The sequence below is a fragment of the Vulpes lagopus genome, chromosome 8 (assembly GCF_018345385.1).
Source record: "Vulpes lagopus strain Blue_001 chromosome 8, ASM1834538v1, whole genome shotgun sequence".
Lineage (NCBI taxonomy): Eukaryota > Metazoa > Chordata > Mammalia > Carnivora > Canidae > Vulpes > Vulpes lagopus.
The window spans coordinates 64,691,046-64,697,045 of NC_054831.1; positions in this window are offsets into that span (position 1 = coordinate 64,691,046).

Sequence of the window (6,000 nt, forward strand, 5' to 3'; positions counted from 1 at the left end):
GTGGGTTTTTGGGGGGCTCCCTTTTACCACTCTCCTCCTAGTTCCCTCATTCCTCAGGCCCTGTCAACTACTTTCCTAATCCTTTCCATGAGTTCGACTTTTTTTAGATTCCACATATAAATGATGCTATATCTGGTATATTTCAGTGAGTAGAATTGCCCTCCAGTTTTATCCATGTTGTCACAAATGACAGGATTTCTTTCTTTTTTTTTAAAGAACTGTGTAATATTCTATATATATTTAAAATATCACATTTTCTTTATCCATTCATAGGCCAATGGACACTGAGGTTGTTTCCATACTTTCTTTGGCTATGTGAATAATGCAGCAGTGAACAAGAGTGCAGATAATCTCTTCAAAGTAGTGATTTTGTTTCCTTTGGATATATACTCAGAAATGGAAGTGCTGGATCATATGGTAGTTTTGTTTTCAGTTTCTTCAGGAACATCCACACTGTTGACTATAGTGATTGTACTAGTCTACACTCCCACCAACAATATATGAGGGTTCCCTTTTCTCTACATCCTCGCCAGCATTTGCTCTCCCTTGTCTTCTTGATAATAGACATTTTAACTGCTGTGAGGGGATGATATCTCATTGTGGTTTGGATTTGCATTTCCCTGATCAGTGGTGTTGAGCTCCTCTTGTACCTGTTGACATTTTTTATGTCTTTGCTAGTCAGGTGCTTTGCCATTTCTTCATTAGGTTATTATGCTTTTAAATTAACCTTTTATCAGGTATGTGGCTTGCAAACATTTTCTCTCATTCCAGAGGTTGTAGAAGCTCTATAGTTTGATTTAGTCCCACTTGTCTATTTTACTTCTGCTACCTTTGTTTTTGGGGTCAAATCCAGCAAAAGGACACCTGCACCCCAATGTTCATAGCAGCAATGTCCACAATAGCCAAACTGTGGAAGGAGCCATGATGTCCTTCGACAGAAGAATGGATAAAGAAGATGTGATATATATATATATATATATATATATGAAATTCCATATGTATGAAAATTACTCAGCCAACAGAAAGGATGAATACCTACCATTTGCTTTGATGTGGGTTGAACTGGAGAGTATTATGCTCAGTGAAATAAGTCAATCAGAGAAAAACAATCATCATATGGTTTCATTCATATGCGGAATATAAGAAATAGTAAAAGGGATTATAATGGAAAGGTGGGACACTGAGTGGGGAAAAATTAGAGAGAGAGACAAACCATGAAAGACTCTTAACTCTGGGAAACAAACAAAGGGTTGTAGAAGGGGAGGAGGGTGGGAGGATGGGGTAACTTGGGTGAGCACTGAGGAGGGCACTTGATGGGATAAGTACTGGGTGTTATATGTGGGCAAATTGAATTTATTACTTATTAATTTTTAAAGAGATTTTTGTTTATTTATTCATGAGAGACACACAGAGGCAGAGACACAGGCAGAGGGAGAAGCAGGCTCCCTGTGGGGAGCCCAATGAGGGACTCAATCCCAGGACCCTGGGATCATGCCCTGAGCAGAAGGCAGACACTCAACTGCTGAGTCACCCAGGTGTCCTGGCAAATTGAATTTAAATAAAAAAATTTTTTTAGAAAGTATTGCTAAGACCAATGTCAACTAGTTTAGCCCTTATGTTTTCTTTTATAAGGTTTATAGTTTCAGGTTTACATTCAAGTCTTTTTGGATTGATTTTTATGTATGGGCCCAAGGGCAGGGGGTCCAGTTCCATTCTTCTGTGTGTCCAGTTTTCCCAACACCATTTATTGAAGGGACTGTCCAGAACAGCTAGACATTCCTGATTTTTTCCCCAAAAGACAGAAATCATAATTTAATTTTGTAAGCTCTCCTAATTTTTAAATGTTGAAACTATATCATATTTGGTTTTAAAATCACTCTGCATAACTAACAAAGCATATTGGCATGTTCCATTCAGGTCCATGGACAGCCATTTTGCAGCATGTGCATGACACTATTCTTGTCCTCTTTTCTGGGGTTGAGTAATTATAATAGATTTCTGGATAAATGCTTATTTAAAATGACTTTGTAAGTAGCTACTTTACAATAATATATAATTAGTAAAATTCAACACTGAGAGTTTTAGTTCAGTAAGGATGACATAAAATTAACAGGTAATCCATTTGTCTGGGTGTTAATCTATTGTGGAGCAAAGTAATATTCTTTCTTTTGTGAAAAATTGTAGTAAAATATGATGTATTCTTAGAAGCATTACTGGCAAGTGAAATAGGGAATAAGAAGGAATAATAAGATAGGAATGCCTTTAAAATAATAGCACATAGAGAATATGAGAAAAAAATAGGTCTAATGACAGGAAGTCAGACTTGTAAAAAGCATATGAATATATAATCTCCTGAACACAATAAAATACTAATTCTTTCTTGTTTTTCCTGATTTCATTTAAAAATATTGCAGTTTTCTCTGAAGTAGGTTGTAGTTTTCGTGTGTGTATAAATACAGCAGACCTGGCAATCACAATATATTTCACAGGTAGAATTTACTATCTGATAAGGTGTAAAAAGCTCTTCAGGGTCACATTTCAAGGAAGTAATGAGTCTGGGGTAAGCAGAAGCCTCTAGGGTGAGGCTGAGGTGGACTTGGACTGAGTTCAAAATTGAGCAAAACTTGTGGGTGCTGAGAAAGATGGATGAGGCGAACTGTTGAAAAATAGTGAGGCTGCAAGGCTAATGAAACTTACTTCTAATTATAAGAAAGTGAGCCAATCCTTTTTGTATTTGAGTGGCAGACAGAACACATTTGACAAGAGGAAAATGTTGGGTTCCATCACTCAAACATTAGTGGGTGAATGTAAAGGCTCTAAGGCTCTAATTGACAGTGCTCTGTATGATTACCTATAGAAATGAAATTGCCCTATTTAAGTGACTGTACTACTTTATGATTGTATTTTTCTACACTTAAACTTTTGGGTAAGTCACAATATAGAATGCTAATTAATGCTTTTCTCCAAATCACCATTGTTCACCTAATTTACTTTATCTATACTGACTTTAACTACCACAATATTCTTCTGTTTCTTTAATCTCTTCTTGTCATGAATTTGTCTATCCCTGAATCAGCATCTAATTGTTTAAATTTTTGTAGTTTTACAATATATGATAAAGTAAGTCTTTTCCATATTTTTAAAATATATCTTTGCTCATTTCAAGTTGTTCTTTTTTTAAAAAAGATTTTATTTATTTATTCATGAGAGAGAGAGAGGCAGAGACACAGGCAGAGGGAGAAGCAGGTTCCATGCAGGGAGCCTGACGTGGGACTCCATGCCGGGTCTCCAGGATCACGCCCTGGGCTAAAGGCAGTGCTAAACCGCTGAGCCATCGGGCTGCCCTCAAGTTGTTCTTCAAGTAGAATCTTAGCATCACTTTTTAAAGCTCTAAATAGATTTTGTTTGGAATTACAAATGAGATTGTATTATATTTATAAAGTGCTGCCAAGGATAGCAGAACCAGAGCAGGTATGGAGGATGTTCAGATGGTGCGGAGTCTGGAGTGGGTTATCAGGGCCCAACTAGGATAAAGAGGGAAACCATGGAGAACTGTCTCTTTGTATTAGTTGTCAAAGCCTGAGTATGGCTTGGAGGACAACCACAAAGGTGGGGACAGCCCAGGGGGGAAATCAAGAAGCCCTGGTTCATATCTATGACATTCCTGCTAAGGATGCATAACTTGAATTCAATCACTAGGAAACATCAGAGAAGGCCAAATTGAGTTACATTCTACAAAACAACTAGTCTATAGTCTTCTAAAGTATCAAGGTCATGAAAGTCAAAGGAATACTAAGGAACTGTTAAGAGTGAAGGAGATTAAGAGACATAATTAAATAACATGCATGATTCTGAACTGGATATTTTTGTGGCAAAAGATTGAGACAACTGATGAAACTTGATTATGGGGTTTAACAATTAGATGGCAGTACCACATCAGTAATAATTTCCTTATTTGGCGGGATGAGCACTGAGTGTTATGCTAAATGTTGGCAAATTGAACTCCAATAAAAAAATTTTTTAAAATAATTTCCTTATTTGAATGATTGTATTGCCATTCTGTACAGTCTCCTCGTTTGTAGGAAACACACATTAGAGTCTTAGATGATAGGGAAACAGGGAAAGCAATTTACTTCAAATAATTTGGAAAAAAATAAGTTTTCCGTAACTACACAATTACTACAAAAACAATTTTTCAAACAGGAAACAATTATGCACTGACAATAAATTTATAGATTAAATTGAAAGAGAACTCAATGTTTTCATGATTGAATTTTCCCATCTAGGAACATCTAATATATTTCCATTAATTCAATTTTTGTATGTGTGTTTTGATTCTATGTTGTTCAGGAAATTATTGTTTCTTTGGCATAGGCTTTGATTATTTTTTTTTCTTAGGCATTTTTAAAAAAGATTTTATTTACTCATTCATGAGAGAGGCAGAGACACAAGCAGAGGCTGGAGAAGCAGGCTCCATGCAAGGAGCCCGATGTGGAACTCCATCCCGGAACCCAGGATCACGTCCTGAGCCAAAGGCAGATGCTCAATCGCTGAGCCACTCAGGCATCCCATTCTGAGGCATTTTTATAATGGTTTTTGCTATTGTGAATTTGTGAATGCAGTTTTTTCTCCACCCCCCTCTTTTTTATGCTGACACATAAAAAATCTATCGAGATTTATATGTTTATTCTTATCTTTGGCACTCAGCTGACTTCTGACCTTTTATTCTATTATATTTTCAGTTGTTTCCCTTGTATTTTCTTAGTAATAAATCACATATCTACAAATAATTTTGGTTTTATCTCTTTATTTTATGAATTTTTAGCTTATTTATTTTCTTATCTTATTGCTAGTAATTCTAGAACAAAATAGCAGATAGTCCTAAAAGCTGATATGCTTGTCTTAATATGCTCACTGGGGGTGCCACTGAACTATGGTTTTACTACTTGTTTTTAATAGATACTCTTTATTACATTAAGGGAATGTCTTCTTATTCCTTAATTTGTGAAGACTTTTTTTCCCCCTAATGATTGGGTATTGAATTTTATCAAGTTTTTTTGCGACAATATTCATAAGATTTTTCTCACTTAACTCATTTGAGTAATGAGTTGCCTCAGCAGGTTTCCTAAAGTTGAGTGACTAATAAATCCTTAGAAAAAATTCAGCTTTGGAATTAATATAATGTTGGATCTATTACTTTATTTTTATTTTAAGGTTTTATTTGTTTTTTCATGAGAGACACACCGAGAGAGGCAGAGACATAGGCAGAGGGAGAAGCAGGGTCCCTGTGGGGAAATTGATGCAGGATCTGATTCCAGGACCCAGGGATCACACCCTGAGCTGAAGGCAGATGCTCAACCACTGAGCCACCCAGGTGTCCCTATAATGTTGGATTTAATGTGGTAATGTTCTATATAAGATTTTACAACTACATTTTAAAAAATATATTGGTGCTCATTTGTTCATGTCTATTACATTCTTGTACATCTTTAACTTTAGAGCAATGGAAACCTCATAAAATTTACTGGAGAACATTCCAGTGTTTCTGTCTTTTATAAATGCACAGATAACATAGAATGTGATCAAACCTTCAAGGAATAGAGGGAACTTGTCTATAAAGCATGTAGGTCTATTGTCTTTTCTTTTCCATATCACTATTATTATTTTCTAACCTTTTTGGTTTCTTTCTTAGTTATTATGCTTCATGAATTTGCTGGGCTTTTGGGTCAATTTTGGTATTTTACATTCTCTTATAAAATTATCTCTTTATTATGTGTATTCTTTTCTCTGATGATTTGAAAGCTACATGTCCAATTTTTTTCTATTACTGGTTATCTTTTGTTAAAAATATATTTAAATTAAAGTTCTCTGTCATTCTTAAGAACAAAATAATGTCTATATGCTTTTCCCACTCTGACTTTCTCTCCTTCCCCAAAAAGCTGTAAGTTAGCATGTTTTATGCTGTGCCTCCTCTAGTCCTCTCTTAGATTCTAAGTAACT